This window comes from Bombus pascuorum, chromosome 10 (genome assembly GCF_905332965.1).
Source record: "Bombus pascuorum chromosome 10, iyBomPasc1.1, whole genome shotgun sequence".
NCBI lineage: Eukaryota > Metazoa > Arthropoda > Insecta > Hymenoptera > Apidae > Bombus > Bombus pascuorum.
In genome coordinates this window covers 5,627,172-5,654,120 of record NC_083497.1, presented here as the reverse complement: position 1 = coordinate 5,654,120, position 26,949 = coordinate 5,627,172, and positions in this window count along the sequence as shown.

The following is a 26,949-nucleotide window of genomic DNA, read 5'->3' as shown; positions in this document are numbered from 1 at the left end:
CTATTACCTTATAACGAATAACGTTATATACTATTAGCTTATAACGTATAACGTTATATACTATTACCTTATAACGTATGACGTTATATAGTAGTACGGTATAACGTATAACGTTCTATACTATTACCTTATAACGGATAACGTTATATACCATTACCTTATAACGTATAACGTTATATACTATTAGCTTATAACGTACAACGTTATATAGTATTAGCTTATGACGTATAACGTTAAATACTATTACCTTGTAACGTATAACGTTATATACTATTACCTTATAACGTATAACGTTACATACTATTACCTTGTAACGTATAACGTTATATACTATTACCTAATAACGTATGATGTTATATAGTATTACGGTATATCGTATAACGTTATATACTATTACCTTATAACGTATAACGTTATATACTATTACCTTATAACGTATGACGTTATATAGTATTACGGTGAAATGTATAACGTTATATAATATTACCTTATAACGTATGACGTTATATAGTATTACGGTATAACGTATAACGCTATATACTATTAGCTTATAACGTATACCGTTATATACTATTACCTTATAACGTATATCGTTACATACTATTACCTTGTAACGTATAACGTTATATACTATTACCTTATAACGTATAACGTTATATACTATTAGCTTATAACGTATGACGTTATATAGTAATACGGTATAACGTATAACGGTATATACTATTAACTTATAACGTATAACGTTATATACTATTACCTTATAACGTATAACGTTATATACTATCAGCTTATAACGTATAACGTTATATAGTATTAGCTTATGACGTATAACGTTATATACTATTAGCTTATAACGTATAACGTTATATACTATTAGCTTATAACGTATAACGTTATATAGTATTAGCTTATGACGTATAACGTTCAATACTATTACCTTATAACGTATAACGTTATATACTATTAGCTTATGACGTACAACGTTAAATACTATTACCTTATAACGTATAACGTCATACAGTATTAGCTTATGACGTATGACGTTAAATACTATTACCTTATAACGTATAACGTTATATACTATTAGCTTATACCGTATAACGTTATATAGTATTACCCTATAACGTATAACGTTATATACTGTTACCTTATAAGGTATAACGTTATATACTATTACCTTATAACGTATAACGTTATATACTATTAGCTTATAACGTATAACGTTATATACTATTACCTTATAACGTATGACGTTATATAGTAGTACGGTATAACGTATAACGTTCTATACTATTACCTTATAACGGATAACGTTATATACCATTACCTTATAACGTATAACGTTATATACTATTAGCTTATAACGTACAACGTTATATAGTATTAGCTTATGACGTATAACGTTAAATACTATTACCTTGTAACGTATAACGTTATATACTATTACCTTATAACGTATAACGTTACATACTATTACCTTGTAACGTATAACGTTATATACTATTACCTAATAACGTATGATGTTATATAGTATTACGGTATATCGTATAACGTTATATACTATTACCTTATAACGTATAACGTTATATACTATTACCTTATAACGTATGACGTTATATAGTATTACGGTGAAATGTATAACGTTATATAATATTACCTTATAACGTATGACGTTATATAGTATTACGGTATAACGTATAACGTTATATACTATTACCTTATAACGTATACCGTTATATACTATTACCTTATAACGTATATCGTTACATACTACTACCTTGTAACGTATAACGTTATATACTATTACCTTATAACGTATAACGTTATATACTATTAGCTTATAACGTATGACGTTATATAGTAATACGGTATAACGTATAACGGCATATACTATTACCTTATAACGTATAACGTTATATACTATTACCTTATAACGTATAACGTTATATACTATCAGCTTATAACGTATAACGTTATATAGTATTAGCTTATGACGTATAACGTTATATACTATTAGCTTATAACGTATAACGTTATATAGTATTAGCTTATGAGGTACAACGTTAAATACTATTACCTTATAACGTATAACGTTATATACTCTTAGCTTATAACGTATAACGTTATGTACTATTACCTTATAACGCATAACGTTATATACCATTACCTTATAACGTTTGACGTTATATACTATTACCTTATAACGTATAACGTTATATAGTATTAGCTTATGACGTATGACGTTATATAGTATTACGGTATAACGTATAACGTTATATACTATTACCTTATAACGTATAACGTTATATACTATTACCTTATAACGTATAACGTTATATACTATTAGCTTATAACGTATAACGTTATATAGTATTAGCTTATGACGTACAACGTTAAATACTATTACCTTATAACGTATAACGTTATACACTATTAGCTTATAACGTATAACGTTATATACCAATACCTTATAACGTTTGACGTTATATACTATTACCTTATAACGTATAACGTTATATACTATTACCTAATAACGTATAACGTTATATACTATTACCTTATAACGTACAACGTTATATACTATTAGCTTATGACGTATAACGTTATATACCATTACCTTATAACTTATAACGTTATACAGTATTAGCTTATGACGTATGACGTTAAATACTATTACCTTATAACGTATAATGTTATATACCATCACCTTATAACGTTTGACGTTACATAGTATTACCTTATAACGTATAACGTTATATACTATTACCTTATAACGTATGACGTTATATAGTATTACGGTATAACGTATAACGTTATGTACTATTACCTTATAACGTATAACGTTATATACCATTACCTTATAACGTTTGACGTTATATACTATTACCTTATAACGTATGACGTTATATAGTATTACGGTGAAATGTATAACGTTATATACTATTACCTTATAACGTATGACGTTATATAGTATTACGGTATAACGTATAACGTTATATACTATTACATAATAACGTATAACGTTATATACTATTAGCTTATAACGTATAACGTTATATAGTACTAGCTTATGACGTATAACGTTAAATACTATTACCATATAACGTATAACGTTATATACTATTAGCTTATAATGCATAACGTTATATACTATTAGCTTATAATGCATAACGTTATATACTGTTACCTTATAACGTATAACGTTATACAGTATTAGCTTTTGACGTATGACGTTAAATACTATTACCTTATAACGTATAACGTTATATACTATTACCTTATAACGTATAACGTTATATACTATTAGCTTATAACGTATAACGTTATATACCATTACCTTATAACGTATAACGTTATACAGTATTAGCTTAAGACGTATGACGTTAAATACTATTACCTTATAACGTATTACGTTATATACCATTACCTTATAACGTCTGACGTTATATAGTATTACCTTATAACGTATAACGTTATATACTATTACCTTATAACGTATAACGTTATATACTATTAGCTTATAACGTATAACGTTATATACTATTAGCTTATAACGTATAACGTTGTATACTGTTACCTTATAACGTATAACGTTATATACTATTACCTTATAACGTATAACGTTATATACTATTAGCTTATAACGTATAACGTTATATACTATTACCTTATAACGTATGACGTTATATAGTAGTACGGTATAACGTATAACGTTCTATACTATTACCTTATAACGGATAACGATATATACCATTACCTTATAACGTTTGACGTTATATACTATTACCTTATAACGTATGACGTTATATAGTATTACGGTGAAATGTATAACGTTATATACTATTACCTTATAACGTATGACGTTATATAGTATTACGGTATAACGTATAACGTTATATACTATTACCTTATAACGTATAACGTTATATACTATTACCTTGTAACGTATAACGTTATATACTATTACCTTATAACGTATAACGTTACATACTATTACCTTGTAACGTATAACGTTATATACTATTACCTAATAACGTATGATGTTATATAGTATTACGGTATATCGTATAACGTTATATACTATTACCTTATAACGTATAACGTTATATACTATTACCTTATAACGTATGACGTTATATAGTATTACGGTGGAATGTATAACGTTATATAATATTACCTTATAACGTATGACGTTATATAGTATTACGGTATAACGTATAACGTTATATACTATTACCTTATAACGTATAACGTTATATACTATTAGCTTATAACGTTTGACGTTATATACTATTACCTTATAACGTATAACGTTATATACTATTACCTAATAACGTATAACGTTATATACAATTAGACTATAACGTATAACGTTGTATACTATTAGCTTATAACGTATAACGTTATATACTATTAGCTTATAACGTATGACGTTATATAGTAATACGGTATAACGTATAACGGTATATACTATTAACTTATAACGTATAACGTTATATACTATTACCTTATAACGTATAACGTTATATACTATCAGCTTATAACGTATAACGTTATATAGTATTAGCTTATGACGTATAACGTTATATACTATTAGCTTATAACGTATAACGTTATATACTATTAGCTTATAACGTATAACGTTATATAGTATTAGCTTATGACGTATAACGTTCAATACTATTACCTTATAACGTATAACGTTATATACTATTAGCTTATGACGTACAACGTTAAATACTATTACCTTATAACGTATAACGTCATACAGTATTAGCTTATGACGTATGACGTTAAATACTATTACCTTATAACGTATAACGTTATATACTATTAGCTTATACCGTATAACGTTATATAGTATTACCCTATAACGTATAACGTTATATACTGTTACCTTATAAGGTATAACGTTATATACTATTAGCTTATAACGTATAACGTTATATAGTATTAGCTTATGACGTATAACGTTCAATACTATTACCTTATAACGTATAACGTTATATACTATTAGCTTATGACGTACAACGTTAAATACTATTACCTTATAACGTATAACGTCATACAGTATTAGCTTATGACGTATGACGTTAAATACTATTACCTTATAACGTATAACGTTATATACTATTAGCTTATACCGTATAACGTTATATAGTATTACCCTATAACGTATAACGTTATATACTATTACCTTATAACGTATGACGTTATATAGTAGTACGGTATAACGTATAACGTTCTATACTATTACCTTATAACGGATAACGTTATATACCATTACCTTATAACGTATAACGTTATATACTATTAGCTTATAACGTACAACGTTATATAGTATTAGCTTATGACGTATAACGTTAAATACTATTACCTTGTAACGTATAACGTTATATACTATTACCTTATAACGTATAACGTTACATACTATTACCTTGTAACGTATAACGTTATATACTATTACCTAATAACGTATGATGTTATATAGTATTACGGTATATCGTATAACGTTATATACTATTACCTTATAACGTATAACGTTATATACTATTACCTTATAACGTATGACGTTATATAGTATTACGGTGAAATGTATAACGTTATATAATATTACCTTATAACGTATGACGTTATATAGTATTACGGTATAACGTATAACGTTATATACTATTACCTTATAACGTATACCGTTATATACTATTACCTTATAACGTATATCGTTACATACTACTACCTTGTAACGTATAACGTTATATACTATTACCTTATAACGTATAACGTTATATACTATTAGCTTATAACGTATTACGTTATATAGTAATACGGTATAACGTATAACGGTATATACTATTACCTTATAACGTATAACGTTATATACTATTACCTTATAACGTATAACGTTATATACTATCAGCTTATAACGTATAACGTTATATAGTATTAGCTTATGACGTATAACGTTATATACTATTAGCTTATAACGTATAACGTTATATAGTATTAGCTTATGAGGTACAACGTTAAATACTATTACCTTATAACGTATAACGTTATATACTCTTAGCTTATAACGTATAACGTTATGTACTATTACCTTATAACGCATAACGTTATATACCATTACCTTATAACGTTTGACGTTATATACTATTACCTTATAACGTATAACGTTATATAGTATTAGCTTATGACGTATGACGTTATATAGTATTACGGTATAACGTATAACGTTATATACTATTACCTTATAACGTATAACGTTATATACTATTACCTTATAACGTATAACGTTATATACTATTAGCTTATAACGTATAACGTTATATAGTATTAGCTTATGACGTACAACGTTAAATACTATTACCTTATAACGTATAACGTTATACACTATTAGCTTATAACGTATAACGTTATATACCAATACCTTATAACGTTTGACGTTATATACTATTACCTTATAACGTATAACGTTATATACTATTACCTAATAACGTATAACGTTATATACTATTACCTTATAACGTACAACGTTATATACTATTAGCTTATGACGTATAACGTTATATACCATTACCTTATAACTTATAACGTTATACAGTATTAGCTTATGACGTATGACGTTAAATACTATTACCTTATAACGTATAATGTTATATACCATCACCTTATAACGTTTGACGTTACATAGTATTACCTTATAACGTATAACGTTATATACTATTACCTAATAACGTATAACGTTATATACTATTAGCTTATAACGTATAACGTTATATACCAATACCTTATAACGTATAACGTTACATACAATTATCTTATAACGTTTGACGTTATATACTATTACCTTATAACGTATAACGTTATATACAATTAGATTATAACGTATAACGTTGTATACTATTAGCTTATAACGTATAACGTTATATACTATTAGCTTATAACGTATAACGTTATATACTATTACCTTATAACGTATGACGTTATATAGTATTACGGTATAACGTATAACGTTATGTACTATTACCTTATAACGTATAACGTTATATACCATTACCTTATAACGTTTGACGTTATATACTATTACCTTATAACGTATGACGTTATATAGTATCACGGTGAAATGTATAACGTTATATACTATTACCTTATAACGTATGACGTTATATAGTATTACGGTATAACGTATAACGTTATATACTATTACATAATAACGTATAACGTTATATACTATTAGCTTATAACGTATAACGTTATATAGTACTAGCTTATGACGTATAACGTTAAATACTATTACCATATAACGTATAACGTTATATACTATTAGCTTATAATGCATAACGTTATATACTATTAGCTTATAATGCATAACGTTATATACTGTTACCTTATAACGTATAACGTTATACAGTATTAGCTTTTGACGTATGACGTTAAATACTATTACCTTATAACGTATAACGTTATATACTATTACCTTATAACGTATAACGTTATATACTATTAGCTTATAACGTATAACGTTATATACCATCACCTTATAACGTTTGACGTTACATAGTATTACCTTATAACGTATAACGTTATATACTATTACCTTATAACGTATAACGTTATATACAATTAGATTATAACGTATAACGTTGTATACTATTAGCTTATAACGTATAACGTTATATACTATTAGCTTATAACGTATAACGTTATATACTATTACCTTATAACGTATGACGTTATATAGTATTACGGTATAACGTATAACGTTATGTACTATTACCTTATAACGTATAACGTTATATACCATTACCTTATAACGTTTGACGTTATATACTATTACCTTATAATGTATGACGTTATATAGTATTACGGTGAAATGTATAACGTTATATACTATTACCTTATAACGTATGACGTTATATAGTATTACGGTATAACGTATAACGTTATATACTATTACATAATAACGTATAACGTTATATACTATTAGCTTATAACGTATAACGTTACATAGTACTAGCTTATGACGTATAACGTTAAATACTATTACCATATAACGTATAACGTTATATACTATTAGCTTATAATGCATAACGTTATATACTATTAGCTTATAATGCATAACGTTATATACTGTTACCTTATAACGTATAACGTTATACAGTATTAGCTTTTGACGTATGACGTTAAATACTATTACCTTATAACGTATAACGTTATATACTATTACCTTATAACGTATAACGTTATATACTATTAGCTTATAACGTATAACGTTATATACCATTACCTTATAACGTATAACGTTATACAGTATTAGCTTAAGACGTATGACGTTAAATACTATTACCTTATAACGTATTACGTTATATACCATTACCTTATAACGTCTGACGTTATATAGTATTACCTTATAACGTATAACGTTATATACTATTACCTTATAACGTATAACGTTATATACTATTAGCTTATAACGTATAACGTTATATACTATTAGCTTATAACGTATAACGTTGTATACTGTTACCTTATAACGTATAACGTTATATACTATTACCTTATAACGTATAACGTTATATACTATTAGCTTATAACGTATAACGTTATATACTATTACCTTATAACGTATAACGTTATATACTATTAGCTTATAACGTATAACGTTCTATACTATTACCTTATAACGGATAACGATATATACCATTACCTTATAACGTGTAACGTTATATACTATTAGCTTATAACGTACAACGTTATATAGTATTAGCTTATAACGTATGACGTAATATAGTATTACGGTATAACGTATAACGTTATATATTATTACCTCTTAACGTGTACCGTTATATACTATTACCTTATAACGAATATCGTTACATACTATTACCTTGTAACGTATAACGTTATATACTATTACCTTATAACGTATGACGTTATATAGTAATACGGTATAACGTATAACGTTATATATTATTAGCTTATAACGTTTGACGTTATATACTATTACCTTATAACGTATAACGTTATATACTATTAGCTTATAACGTATGACGTTATATAGTAATACGGTATAACGTATAACGTTATATATTATTAGCTTATAACGTTTGACGTTATATACTATTACCTTATAACGTGTAACGCTATATAGTATTAGCTTATGACGTTCAACGTTATATACTATTACCGTATAACGTATAACGTTATATACTATTACCTTATAACGTATGACATTATATAGTACTGCGGTATAACGTATAACGTTATATACTATTAGCTTATAACGTATAACGTTATATACTATTACCTTATAACGTATAACGTTATATACTATTACCTAATAACGTCTAACCTTATATACTATTAGCTTCTAACGTATAACGTTATATAGTATTAGCCTATGACGTATAACGTTAAATACTATTACCTTATAACGTATAACGTTATATACTATTAGCTTATGACGTACAACGTTAAATACTATTACCTTATAACGTATAACGTCATACAGTATTAGCTTATGACGTGTGACGTTAAATACTATTACCTTATAACGTATAACGTTATATACTATTAGCTTATAACGTATAACGTTATATAGTATTATCCTATAACGTATAACGTTATATACTGTTACCTTATAACGTATAACGTTATATACTATTACCTTATAACGTATAACGTTATATACTATTAGCTTATAACGTATAACGTTATATACTATTACCTTATAACGTATCACATTATATAGTAGTACGGTATAACGTATAACGTTCTATACTATTACCTTATAACGGATAACGATATATACCATTACCTTATAACGTGTAACGTTATATACTATTAGCTTATAACGTACAACGTTATATAGTATTAGCTTATAACGTATGACGTTATATAGTATTACGGTATAACGTATAACGTTAAATACTCTTACCTTATAACGTATAACGTTATATACTATTAGCTTATAACGTATAACGTTATATACCATTACCTTATAACGTATAACGTTATACAGTATTAGCTTATGACGTATGACGTTAAATACTATTACCTTATAACGTATTACGTTATATACCATTACCTTATAACGTCTGACGTTATATAGTATTACCTTATAGCGTATGACGTTATATACTATTACCTTATAAAGTATAACGTTATATACTATTAGCTTATAACGTATAACGTTATATACCATTACCTTATAACGTTTAACGTTATATACTATTACCTTATAACGTATGACGTTATATAGTATTACGGTGAAATGTATAACGTTATATACTATTACCTTATAACGTATAACGTTATATACTATTACCTAATAACTTATAATATTATATACTATGAGCTTATAACGTATAACGTTATATAGTATTAGCTTATGACGTATAACGTTAAATACTCTTACCTTATAACGTATAACGTTATATACTATTAGCTTATAACGTATAACGTTATATACCATTACCTTATAACGTATAACGTTATACAGTATTAGCTTATGACGTATGACGTTAAATACTATTACCTTATAACGTATATCGTTACATACTATTACCTTGTAACGTATAACGTTATATACTATTTCCTTCTAACGTATGACGTTATATAGTATTACCATATCTCGTATAACGTTATATACTATTACCTTATAACGTATAACGTTATATACTATTACCTTATAACGTATAACGTTATATACTATTACCTTATAACGTATAACGTTATATACTATTAGCTTATAACGTATGACGTTATATAGTAATACGGTATAACGTATAACGTTATATAATATTAGCTTATAACGTATAACGTTATATACTATTACCTAATAACTTATAACGTTATATACTATTAGCTTATAACGTATAACGTTATATAGTATTAGCTTATGACGTATAACGTTAAATACTCTTACCTTATAACGTATAACGTTATATACTATTAGCTTATAACGTATAACGTTATATACTATTACCTTATAACGTATAACGTTATATACTATTACCTAATAACGTATAACGTTATATACTATTAGCTTATAACGTATAACGTTATATAGTATTAGCTTATGACGTATAACGTTAAATACTATTACCTTATAACGTATAACGTTATATACTATTAGCTTATGACGTACAACGTTAAATACTATTACCTTATAACGTATACCGTTATATATTATTACCTTATAACGTATATCGTTACATACTATTACCTTGTAACGTATAACGTTATATACTATTACCTTATAACGTATGACGTTATGTAGTATTACGATATCTCGTATAACGTTATATACAATTAGCTTATAACGTATAACGTTATATACTATTACCTTATAACGTATGACGTTATATAGTATTACGGTATAACGTATAACGTTATGTACTATTACCTTATAACGTATAACGTTATATAATATTAGCTTATAACGTATAACGTTATATAGTATTAGCTTATGACGTACAACGTTAAATACGATTACCTTATAACGTATAACGTTATATACTATTAGCTTATAACGTATAACGTTATATACTATTAGCTTATAACGTATAACGTTATATACCAATACCGTATAACGTATAACGTTATATACTATTACCTTATAACGTATGACATTATATAGTACTGCGGTATAGCGTATAACGTTATATACTATTAGCTTATAACGTATAACGTTATGTACTATTACCTTATAACGTATAACGTTATATACTATTACGTAATAACGTATAACGTTATATACTATTAGCTTATAACGTATAACGTTATATAGTATTAGCTTATGGCGTATAAAGTTAAATACTATTACCTTATAACGTATAACGTTATATACTATTAGCTTATGACGTAAAACGTTAAATACTATTACCTTATAACGTATAACGTCATACAGTATTAGCTTATGACGTATGACGTTAAATACTATTACCTTATAACGTATAACGTTATATACTATTAGCTTATAACGTATAACGTTATATAGTATTACCCTATAACGTATAACGTTATATACTGTTACCTTAAAACGTATAACGTTATATACTATTACCTTATAACGTATAACGTTATATACTATTAGCTTATAACGTATAACGTTATATACTATTACCTTATAACGTATGACGTTATATAGAAGTACGGTATAACGTATAACGTTTTATACTATTACCTTATAACGGATAACGTTATATACCTTTACCTTATAACGTATAACGTTATATACTATTAGCTTATAACGTACAACGTTATATAGTATTAGCTTATGACGTATAACGTTATATACTATTACCTTGTAACGTATAACGTTATATACTATTACCTTATAACGTATAACGTTACATACTATTACCTTGTAACGTATAACGTTATATACTATTACCTTATAACGTATGATGTTATATAGTATTACGGTATATCGTATAACGTTATATACTATTACCTTATAACGTATAACGTTATATGCTATTACCTTATAACGTATGACGTTATATAGTATTACGGTGATTATGTATAACGTTATATACTATTACCTTATAACGTATGACGTTATATAGTATTACGGTATAACGTATAACGTTATATACTATTACATAATAACGTATAACGTTATATACTATTAGCTTATAACGTATAACGTTATATACCATTACCGTATAACGTATAACGTTATACAGTATTAGCTAATGACGTATGACGTTAAATACTATTACCTTATAACGTATTACGTTATATACCATTACCTTATAACGTCTGACGTTATATAGTATTACCTTATAACGTATAACGTTATATAGTATTACCCTATAACGTATAACGTTATATACTGTTACCTTAAAACGTATAACGTTATATACTATTACCTTATAACGTATAACGTTATATACTATTAGCTTATAACGTATAACGTTATATACTATTACCTTATAACGTATGACGTTATATAGTAGTACGGTATAACGTATAACGTTTTATACTATTACCTTATAACGGATAACGTTATATACCTTTACCTTATAACGTATAACGTTATATACTATTAGCTTATAACGTACAACGTTATATAGTATTAGCTTATGACGTATAACGTTATATACTATTACCTTGTAACGTATAACGTTATATACTATTACCTTATAACGTATAACGTTACATACTATTACCTTGTAACGTATAACGTTATATACTATTACCTTATAACGTATGATGTTATATAGTATTACGGTATATCGTATAACGTTATATACTATTACCTTATAACGTATAACGTTATATGCTATTACCTTATAACGTATGACGTTATATAGTATTACGGTGATTATGTATAACGTTATATACTATTACCTTATAACGTATGACGTTATATAGTATTACGGTATAACGTATAACGTTATATACTATTACATAATAACGTATAACGTTATATACTATTAGCTTATAACGTATAACGTTATATACCATTACCGTATAACGTATAACGTTATACAGTATTAGCTAATGACGTATGACGTTAAATACTATTACCTTATAACGTATTACGTTATATACCATTACCTTATAACGTCTGACGTTATATAGTATTACCTTATAACGTATAACGTTATATACTATTACCTTATAAAGTATAACGTTATATACTATTAGCTTATAACGTATAACGTTATATACTATTAGCTTATAACGTATAACGTTATATACTATTACCTTATAACGTATAACGTTATATACTATTACCTAATAACGTATAACGTTATATACTATTAGCTTATAACGTATAACGTTATATAGTATTAGCTTATGACGTATAACGTTAAATACTATTACCTTATAACGTATAACGTTATATACTATTAGCTTATGACGTACAACGTTAAATACTATTACCTTATAACGTATAACGTCATACAGTATTAGCTTATGACGTATGACGTTAAATACTATTACCTTATAACGTATAACGTTATATACTATTACCTTATAACGTATGACGTTATATAGTATTACGGTGAAATGTATAACGTTATATACTATTACCTTGTAACGTATGACGTTATATAGTATTACGGTATAACGTATAACGTTATATACTATTACCTTATAACGTATACCGTTATATACTATTACCTTATAACGTATATCGTTACATACTATTACCTTGTAACGTATAACGTTATATACTATTACCTTATAACGTATGACGTTATATAGTATTACGATATCTCGTATAACGTTATATACAATTAGCTTATAACGTATAACGTTATATACTATTACCTTATATCGTATGACGTTATATAGCATTACGGTATAACGTATAACGTTATGTACTATTACCTTATAACGTATAACGTTATATAATATTAGCTTATAACGTATAACGTTATATAGTATTAGCTTATGACGTACAACGTTAAATACGATTACCTTATAACGTATAACGTTATATACTATTAGCTTATAACGTATAACGTTATATACTATTAGCTTATAACGTATAACGTTATATACTATTAGCTTATAACGTATAACGTTATATACCAATACCGTATAACGTATAACGTTATATACTATTACCTTATAACGTATGACATTATATAGTACTGCGGTATAACGTATAACGTTATATACTATTAGCTTATAACGTATAACGTTATATACTATTACCTTATAACGTATAACGTTATATACTATTACGTAATAACGTATAACGTTATATACTATTAGCTTATAACGTATAACGTTATATAGTATTAGCTTATGGCGTATAAAGTTAAATACTATTACCTTATAACGTATAACGTTATATACTATTAGCTTATGACGTAAAACGTTAAATACTATTACCTTATAACGTATAACGTCATACAGTATTAGCTTATGACGTATGACGTTAAATACTATTACCTTATAACGTATAACGTTATATACTATTAGCTTATAACGTATAACGTTATATAGTATTACCCTATAACGTATAACGTTATATACTGTTACCTTAAAACGTATAACGTTATATACTATTACCTTATAACGTATAACGTTATATACTATTAGCTTATAACGTATAACGTTATATACTATTACCTTATAACGTATGACGTTATATAGTAGTACGGTATAACGTATAACGTTTTATACTATTACCTTATAACGGATAACGTTATATACCTTTACCTTATAACGTATAACGTTATATACTATTAGCTTATAACGTACAACGTTATATAGTATTAGCTTATAACGTATGACGATATATAGTATTACGGTATAACGTATAACGTTATGTACTATTACCTTATAACGTATAACGTTATATACCATTACCTTATAACGTTTGACGTTATATACTATTACCTTATAACGTATGACGTTATATAGTATTACGGTGAAATGTATAACATTATATACTATTACCTTATAACGTATGACGTTATATAGTATTACGGTATAACGTATAACGTTATATACTATTACCTTGTAACGTATACCGTTATATACTATTACCTTATAACGTATATCGTTACATACTATTACCTTGTAACGTATAACGTTATATACTATTACCTTATAACGTATGACGTTATATAGTATTACGATATCTCGTATAACGTTATATACTATTACCTTATAACGTACAACGTTATATACTATTACCTTATAACGTATAACGTTATATACTATTAGCTTATAACGTATGACGTTATGCAGTAATACGGTATAACGTATAACGTTATATAATATTAGCTTATAACGTATAACGTTATATAGTATTTGCTTATGACGTACAACGTTAAATACGATTATCTTATAAGGTATAACGTTATATACTATTAGCTTATAACGTTTGACGTTATATACTATTACCTTATAACGTATAACGTTATATAGTATTAGCTTATGACGTTCAACGTTATATACTATTACCGTATAACGTATAACGTTATATACTATTACAATTATAACGTATGACATTATTTAGTACTGCGGTATAACGTATAACGTTACATAGTATTAGCTTATGACGTATAACGTTATATACTATTACCTTATACCGTATAACGTTATATACTATTAGCTTATGACGTACAACGTTAAATACTATTACCTTATAACGTATAACGTCATACAGTATTAGCTTATGACGTATGACGTTAAATACTATTACCTTATAACGTATAACGTTATATACTATTACCTTATAACGTATGACGTTATATAGTAGTACGGTATAACGTATAACGTTCTATACTATTACCTTATAACGTATAACGTTATATACTATTACCTTATAACGTATGACGTTATATAGTAGTACGGTATAACGTATAACGTTCTATACTATTACCTTATAACGTATAACGTTATATACATAGTATTAGCTTATGACGTTCAACGTTATATACTATTACCGTATAACGTATAACGTTATATACTATTACCTTATAACGTATGACGTTATATAGTATTACGGTATAACGTATAACGTTATATACTATTACCTTATAACGTATACCGTTATATACTATTACCTTATAACGTATATCGTTACATACTATTACCTTGTAACGTATAACGTTATATACTATTACCTTATAACGTATGACGTTATATAGTATTACGGTGAAATGTATAACGTTATATAATATTACCTTATAACGGATAACGTTATATACCATTACCTTATAACGTATAACGTTATATACTATTAGCTTATAACGTACAACGTTATATAGTATTAGCTTATGACGTATAACGTTATATACTATTACCTTATACCGTATAACGTTATATACTATTAGCTTATGACGTACAACGTTAAATACTATTACCTTATAACGTATAACGTTATATACTATTACCTTATAACGTATAACGTTATATACTATTAGCTTATAACGTATAACGTTATATACTATTACCTTATAACGTATGACGTTATATAGTAGTACGGTATAACGTATAACGTTCTATACTATTACCTTATAACGTATAACGTTATATAGTATTAGCTTATGACGTTCAACGTTATATACTATTACCGTATAACGTATAACGTTATATACTATTACCTTATAACTTATGACATTATATGGTACTGCGGTATAACGTATAAAGTTATATACTATTACCTTATAACGTATAACGTTATATACTATTAGCTTATGACGTACAACGTTAAATACTATTACCTTATAACGTATAACGTCATACAGTATTAGCTTATGACGTATGACGTTAAATACTATTACCTTATAACGTATAACGCTATATACTAATACCTTATAACGTATGACGTTATATAGTATTACGGTGAAATGTATAACGTTATATACTATTACCTTATAACGTATGACGTTATATAGTATTACGGTATAACGTATAACGTTATATACTATTACCTTGTAACGTATACCGTTATATACTATTACCTTGTAACGTATATCGTTACATACTATTACCTTGTAACGTATAACGTTATATACTATTACCTTATAACGTATGACGTTATATAGTATTACGGTGAAATGTATAACGTTATATAATATTACCTTATAACGGATAACGTTATATACCATTACCTTATAACGTATAACGTTATATACTATTAGCTTATAACGTACAACGTTATATAGTATTAGCTTATGACGTATAACGTTATATACTATTACCTTATACCGTATAACGTTATATACTATTAGCTTATGACGTACAACGTTAAATACTATTACCTTATAACGTATAACGTTATATACTATTACCTTATAACGTATAACGTTATATACTATTACCTTATAACGTATAACGTTATATAGTATTAGCTTATGACGTTCAACGTTATATACTATTACCGTATAACGTATAACGTTATATACTATTACCTTATAACTTATGACATTATATGGTACTGCGGTATAACGTATAAAGTTATATACTATTACCTTATAACGTATAACGTTATATACTATTAGCTTATGACGTACAACGTTAAATACTATTACCTTATAACGTATAACGTCATACAGTATTAGCTTATGACGTATGACGTTAAATACTATTACCTTATAACGTATAACGCTATATACTATTACCTTATAACGTATGACGTTATATAGTATTACGGTGAAATGTATAACGTTATATACTATTACCTTATAACGTATGACGTTATATAGTATTACGGTATAACGTATAACGTTATATACTATTACCTTATAACGTATACCGTTATATACTATTACCTTATAACGTATATCGTTACATACTATTACCTTGTAACGTATAACGTTATATACTATTACCTTATAACGTATGACGTTATATAGTATTACGGTGAAATGTATAACGTTATATAATATTACCTTATAACGGATAACGTTATATACCATTACCTTATAACGTATAACGTTATATACTATTAGCTTATAACGTACAACGTTATATAGTATTAGCTTATGACGTATAACGTTATATACTATTACCTTATACCGTATAACGTTATATACTATTAGCTTATGACGTACAACGTTAAATACTATTACCTTATAACGTATAACGTCATACAGTATTAGCTTATGACGTATGACGTTAAATACTATTACCTTATAACGTATAACGTTATATACTATTAGCTTATAACGTATAACGTTATATAGTATTACCCTATAACGTATAACGTTATGTACTATTACCTTATAACGTATAACGTTATATATCATTACCTTATAACGTTTGACGTTATATACTATTACCTTATAACGTATGACGTTATATAGTATTACGGTGATTATGTATAACGTTATATACTATTACCTTATAACGTATGACGTTATATAGTATTACGGTATAACGTATAACGTTATATACTATTACATAATAACGTATAACGTTATATACTATTAGCTTATAACATATAACGTTATATACCATTACCTTATAACGTATAACGTTATACAGTATTAGCTTATGACGTATGACGTTAAATACTATTACCTTATAACGTATTACGTTATATACCATTACCTTATAACGTCTGACGTTATATAGTATTACCTTATAACGTATAACGTTATATACTATTACCTTATAAAGTATAACGTTATATACTATTAGCTTATAACGTATAACGTTATATACTATTAGCTTATAACGTATAACGTTGTATACTATTAGCTTATAACGTATAACGTTATATACTATTAGCTTATAACGTATAACGTTATATACTATTACCTTATAACGTATGACGTTATATACTATTAGCTTATAACGTATAACGTTATGTACTATTACCTTATAACGTATAACGTTATATACCATTACCTTATAACGTTTGACGTTATATACTATTACCTTATAACGTATATCGTTACATACTATTACCTTGTAACGTATAACGTTATATAATATTACCTTCTAACGTATGACGTTATATAGTATTACGATATCTCGTATAACGTTATATACTATTACCTTATAACGTATAACGTTATATACTATTACCTTATAACGTATAACGTTATATACTATTAGCTTATAACGTATGACGTTATATAGTAATACGGTATAACGTATAACGTTATATAATATTAGCTTATAACGTATAACGTTATATAGTATTAGCTTATGACGTACAACGTTAAATACGATTATCTTATAACGTATAACGTTATATACTATTAGCTTATAACGTTTGACGTTATATACTATTACCTTATAACGTATAACGTTATATAGTATTAGCTTATGACGTTCAACGTTATATACTATTACCGTATAACGTATAACGTTATATACTATTACCTTATAACGTATGACATTATATAGTACTGCGGTATAACGTATAACGTTATATACTATTACCTTATAACGTATAACGTTATATACTATTAGCTTATGACGTACAACGTTAAATACTATTACCTTATAACGTATAACGTCATACAGTATTAGCTTATGACGTATGACGTTAAATATTATTACCTTATAACGTATAACGTTACATACTATTACCTTATAACGTATAACGTTATATACAATTAGCTTATAACGTATAACGTTATATACTATTACCTTATAACGTATGACGTTATATAGTATTACGGTATAACGTATAACGTTATGTACTATTACCTTATAACGTATAACGTTATATACTATTACGTTATAACGTATAACGTTACATACTATTACCTTATAACGTATAACGTTATATACTATTACCTTATAACGTATAACGTTATATACTGTTACCTTATAACGTATAACGTTATACAGTATTAACTTTTGACGTATGACGTTAAATACTACTACCTTATAACGTATAACGTTATATACTATTACCTTATAACGTATAACGTTATATACTATTAGCTTATAACGTATAACGTTATATACCAATACCTGATAACGTTTGACGTTATATACTATTACCTTATAACGTATAACGTTATATACTATTACCTAATAACTTATAACGTTATATACTATTAGCTTATAACGTATAACGTTATATAGTATTAGCTTATGACGTATAACGTTAAATACTCTTACCTTATAACGTATAACGTTGTATACTATTAGCTTATAACGTATAACGTTATATACCATTACCTTATAACGTATAACGTTATACAGTATTAGCTTATGACGTATGACGTTAAATACTATTACCTTATAACGTATTACGTTATATACCATTACCTTATAACGTCTGACGTTATATAGTATTACCTTATAACGTATAACGTTATATACTATTACCTTATAAAGTATAACGTTATATACTATTAGCTTATAACGTATAACGTCATATACTATTAGCTTATAACGTATAACGTTGTATACTATTAGCTTATAACGTATAACGTTATATACTATTACCTTATAACGTATAACGTTATATACTATTACCTTATAACGTATGACGTTATATAGTATTACGGTATAACGTATAACGTTATGTACTATTACCTTATAACGTATAACGTTATATACCATTACCTTATAACGTTTGACGTTATATACTATTACCTTATAACGTATGACGTTATATACTATTAGCTTATAACGTATGACGTTATATAGTAATACGGTATAACGTATAACGTTATATAATATTAGCTTATAACGTATAACGTTATATAGTATTAGCTTATGACGTACAACGTTAAATACGATTATCTTATAACGTATAACGTTATATACTATTAGCTTATAACGTTTGACGTTATATACTATTACCTTATAACGTATAACGTTATATAGTATTAGCTTATGACGTTCAACGTTATATACTATTACCGTATAACGTATAACGTTATATACTATTACCTTATAACGTATGACATTATATAGTACTGCGGTATAACGTATAACGTTATATACTATTACCTTATAACGTATAACGTTATATACTATTAGCTTATGACGTACAACGTTAAATACTATTACCTTATAACGTATAACGTCATACAGTATTAGCTTATGACGTATGACGTTAAATACTATTACCTTATAACGTATAACGCTATATACTATTACCTTATAACGTATGACGTTATATAGTATTACGGTGGAATGTATAACGTTATATACTATTACGTTATAACGTATAACGTTACATGCTATTACCTTATAACGTATAACGTTATATACTATTTCCTTATAACGTATGACGTTATATAGTATTACGGTATAACGTATAACGTTATATACTATTACCTTATAACGTATAACGTTATATAATATTAGCTTATAACGTATAACGTTATATAGTATTAGCTTATGTCGTACAACGTTAAATACGATTACCTTATAACGTATAACGTTATATACTATTAGCTTATAACGTATAACGTTATATACCAATACCTTATAACGTTTGACGTTATATACTATTACCTTATAACGTATAACGTTATATACTATTACATAATAACGTATAACGTTATATACTATTAGCTTATAACGTATAACGTTATATAGTATTAGCTTATGACGTATAACGTTAAATACTATTACCTTATAACGTATAACGCTATATACTATTACCTTATAAAGTATAACGTTATATAGTATTAGCTTATGACGTACAACGTTAAATACGATTACCTTATAACGTATAACGTTATATACTATTAGCTTATAACGTATAACGTTATATACCAATACCTTATAACGTATAACGTTACATACAATTATCTTATAACGTTTGACGTTATATACTATTACCTTATAACGTATAACGTTATATACTATTAGCTTATAACGTATAACGTTATATACTATTACCTTATAACGTATAACGTTATATACTATTAGCTTATAACGTATAACGTTATATACCAATACCTGATAACGTTTGACGTTATATACTATTACCTTATAACGTATAACGTTATATACTATTACCTAATAACTTATAACGTTATATACTATTAGCTTATAACGTATAACGTTATATAGTATTAGCTTATGACGTATAACGTTACATACTATTACCTTATAACGTATAACGATATATACTATTACCTTATAACGTATGACGTTATATAGTATTACGGTATAACGTATAACGTTATGTACTATTACCTTATAACGTATAACGTTATATACCATTACGTTATAACGTATAACGTTATACAGTATTAGCTTATGACGTATGACGTTAAATACAATTACCTTATAACGTATTACGTTATATACCATTACCTTATAACGTCTGACGTTATATAGTATTACCTTATAACGTATAACGTTATATACTATTACCTTATAAAGTATAACGTTATATACTATTAGCTTATAACGTATAACGTTATATACTATTAGCTTATAACGTATAACGTTGTATACTATTAGCTTATAACGTATAACGTTATATACTATTAGCTTATAACGTATAACGATATATACTATTACCTTATAACGTATGACGTTATATAGTATTACGGTATAACGTATAACGTTATGTACTATTACCTTATAACGTATAACGTTATATACCATTACGTTATAACGTTTGACGTTATATACTATTACCTTATAACGTATGACGTTATATAGTATTACGGTGAAATGTATAACGTTATATACTATTACCTTATAACGTATGACGTTATATAGTATTACGGTATAACGTATAACGTTATATACTATTACCTTATAACGTATACCGTTATATACTATTACCTTATAACGTATATCGTTACATACTATTACCTTGTAACGTATAACGTTCTATACTATTACCTTATAACGTATGACGTTATATAGTATTACGATATCTCGTATAACGTTATATACTATTACCTTATAACGTATAACGTTATATACTATTACCTTATAACGTAAAACGCTATATATTATTAGCTTATAACGTATGACGTTATATAGTAATACGGTATAACGTATAACGTTATATAATATTAGCTTATAACGTATAACGTTATATAGTATTAACTTATGACGTACAACGTTAAATACGATAATCTTATAACGTATAACGTTATATACTATTAGCTTATAACGTATAACGTTATATAGTATTACCCTATAATGTATAACGTTATATACTGTTACCTTAAAACGTATAACGTTATATACTATTACCTTATAACGTATAACGTTATATACTATTAGCTTATAACGTATAACGTTATATACTATTACATTATAACGTATGACGTTATATAGTAGTACGGTATAACGTATAACGTTTTATACTATTACCTTATAACGGATAACGTTATATACCATTACCTTATAACGTATAACGTTATATACTATTAGCTTATAACGTACAACGTATATAGTATTACGGTGAAATGTATAACGTTATATACTATTACCTTATAACGTATGACGTTATATAGTATTACGGTATAACGTATAACGTTATATACTATTACCTTGTAACGTATACCGTTATATACTATTACCTTATAACGTATATCGTTACATACTATTACCTTGTAACGTATAACGTTATATACTATTACCTTATAATGTATGACGTTATATAGTATTACGATATCTCGTATAACGTTATATACTATTACCTTATAACTTATAACGTTATATACTATTACCTTATAACGTATAACGCTATATATTATTAGCTTATAACGTATGACGTTATATAGTAATACGGTATAACGTATAACGTTATATAATATTAGCTTATAACGTATAACGTTATATAGTATTAACTTATGACGTACAACGTTAAATACGATTATCTTATAACGTATAACGTTATATACTATTAGCTTATAACGTATAACGTTATATAGTATTACCCTATAACGTATAACGTTATATACTGATACCTTAAAACGTATAACGTTATATACTATTACCTTATAACGTATAACGTTATGTACTATTAGCTTATAACGTATAACTTTATATACTATTACCTTATAACGTATGACGTTATATAGTAGTACGGTATAACGTATAACGTTTTATACTATTACCTTATAACGGATAACGTTATATACCATTACCTTATAACGTATAACGTTATATACTATTAGCTTATAACGTACAACGTTATATAGTATTAGCTTATGACGTATAACGTTAAATACTATTACCTTATAACGTATGATGTTATATAGTATTACGGTATATCGTATAACGTTATATACTATTACCTTATAACGTATAACGTTATATACTATTACCTTATAACGTATGACGTTATATAGTATTACGGTGAAATGTATAACGTTATATAATATTACCTTATAACGTATGACGTTATATAGTATTACGGTATAACGTATAACGTTATATACTATTACCTTATAACGTATACCGTTATATACTATTATTACATACTATTACCTTGTAACGTATAACGTTATATACTATTACCTTATAACGTATAACGTTATATACTATTAGCTTATAACGTATGACGTTATATAGTAATACGGTATAACGTATAACGGTATATACTATTACCTTATAACGTATAACGTTATATACTATTACCTTATAACGTATAACGTTATATACTATCAGCTTATAACGTATAACGTTATATAGTATTAGCTTATGACGTATAACGTTATATACTATTAGCTTATAACGTATAACGTTATATAGTATTAGCTTATGAGGTACAACGTTAAATACTATTACCTTATAACGTATAACGTTATATACTCTTAGCTTATAACGTATAACGTTATATAGTATTAGCTTATGACGTATAACGTTAAATACTATTACCTTATAACGTATAACGTTATATACTATTAGCTTATGACGTACAACGTTAAATACTATTACCTTATAACGTATAACGTCATACAGTATTAGCTTATGACGTATGACGTGAAATACTATTACCTTATAACGTATGACGTTATATACTATTAGCTTATAACGTATAACGTCATATAGTATTACCCTATAACGTATAACGTTATATACTGTTACCTTATAACGTATAACGTTATATACTATTAGCTTATAACGTATAACGTTATATACTATTACCTTATAACGTATGACGTTATATAGTAGTACGGTATAACGTATAACGTTATATACTATTACCTTATAACGGATAACGTTATATACCATTACCTTATAACGTACAACGTTATATACCATTACCTTATAACGTACAACGTTATATACTATTAGCTTATAACGTACAACGTTATATAGTATTAGCTTATGACGTATAACGTTAAATACTATCACCTTGTAACGTATAACGTTATATACTATTACCTTATAACGTATAACGTTATATACTATTACCTTATAACGTATAACGTTATATAATATTAGCTTATAACGTATAACGTTATATAGTATTAGCTTATGACGTACAACGTTAAATACGATTACCTTATAACGTATAACGTTATATACTATTACATAATAACGTATAACGTTATATACTATTAGCTTATAACGTATAACGTTATATACCAATACCTTATAACGTATAACGTTACATACTATTATCTTATAACGTTTGACGTTATATACTATTACCTTATAACGTATAACGTTATATACTATTAGCTTATAACGTATAACGTTATATACTATTACCTTATAACGTATAACGTTATATACTATTAGCTTATAACGTATAACGTTATATACCAATACCTGATAACGTTTGACGTTATATACTATTACCTTATAACGTATAACGTTATATACTATTACCTAATAATTTATAACGTTATATACTATTAGCTTATAACGTATAACGTTATATAGTATTAGCTTATGACGTATAACGTTAAATACTATTACCTTATAACGTATAACGTTATATACTATTAGCTTATAACGTATAACGTTATATACCATTACGTTATAACGTATAACGTTATACAGTATTAGCTTATGACGTATGACGTTAAATACTATTACCTTATAACGTATTACGTTATATACCATTACCTTATAACGTCTGACGTTATATAGTATTACCTTATAACGTATAACGTTATATACTATTACCTTATAAAGTATAACGTTATATACTATTAGCTTATAACGTATAACGTTATATACCAATACCTGATAACGTTTGACGTTATATACTATTACCTTATAACGTATAACGTTATATACTATTAGCTTATAACGTATAACGTTATATAGTATTAGCTTATGACGTATAACGTTAAATACTATTACCTTATAACGTATAACGTTATATACTATTAGCTTATAACGTATAACGTTATATACCATTACGTTATAACGTATAACGTTATACAGTATTAGCTTATGACGTATGACGTTAAATACTATTACCTTATAACGTATTACGTTATATACCATTACCTTATAACGTCTGACGTTATATAGTATTACCTTATAACGTATAACGTTATATACTATTACCTTATAACGTATAACGTTATATACTATTAGCTTATAACGTAT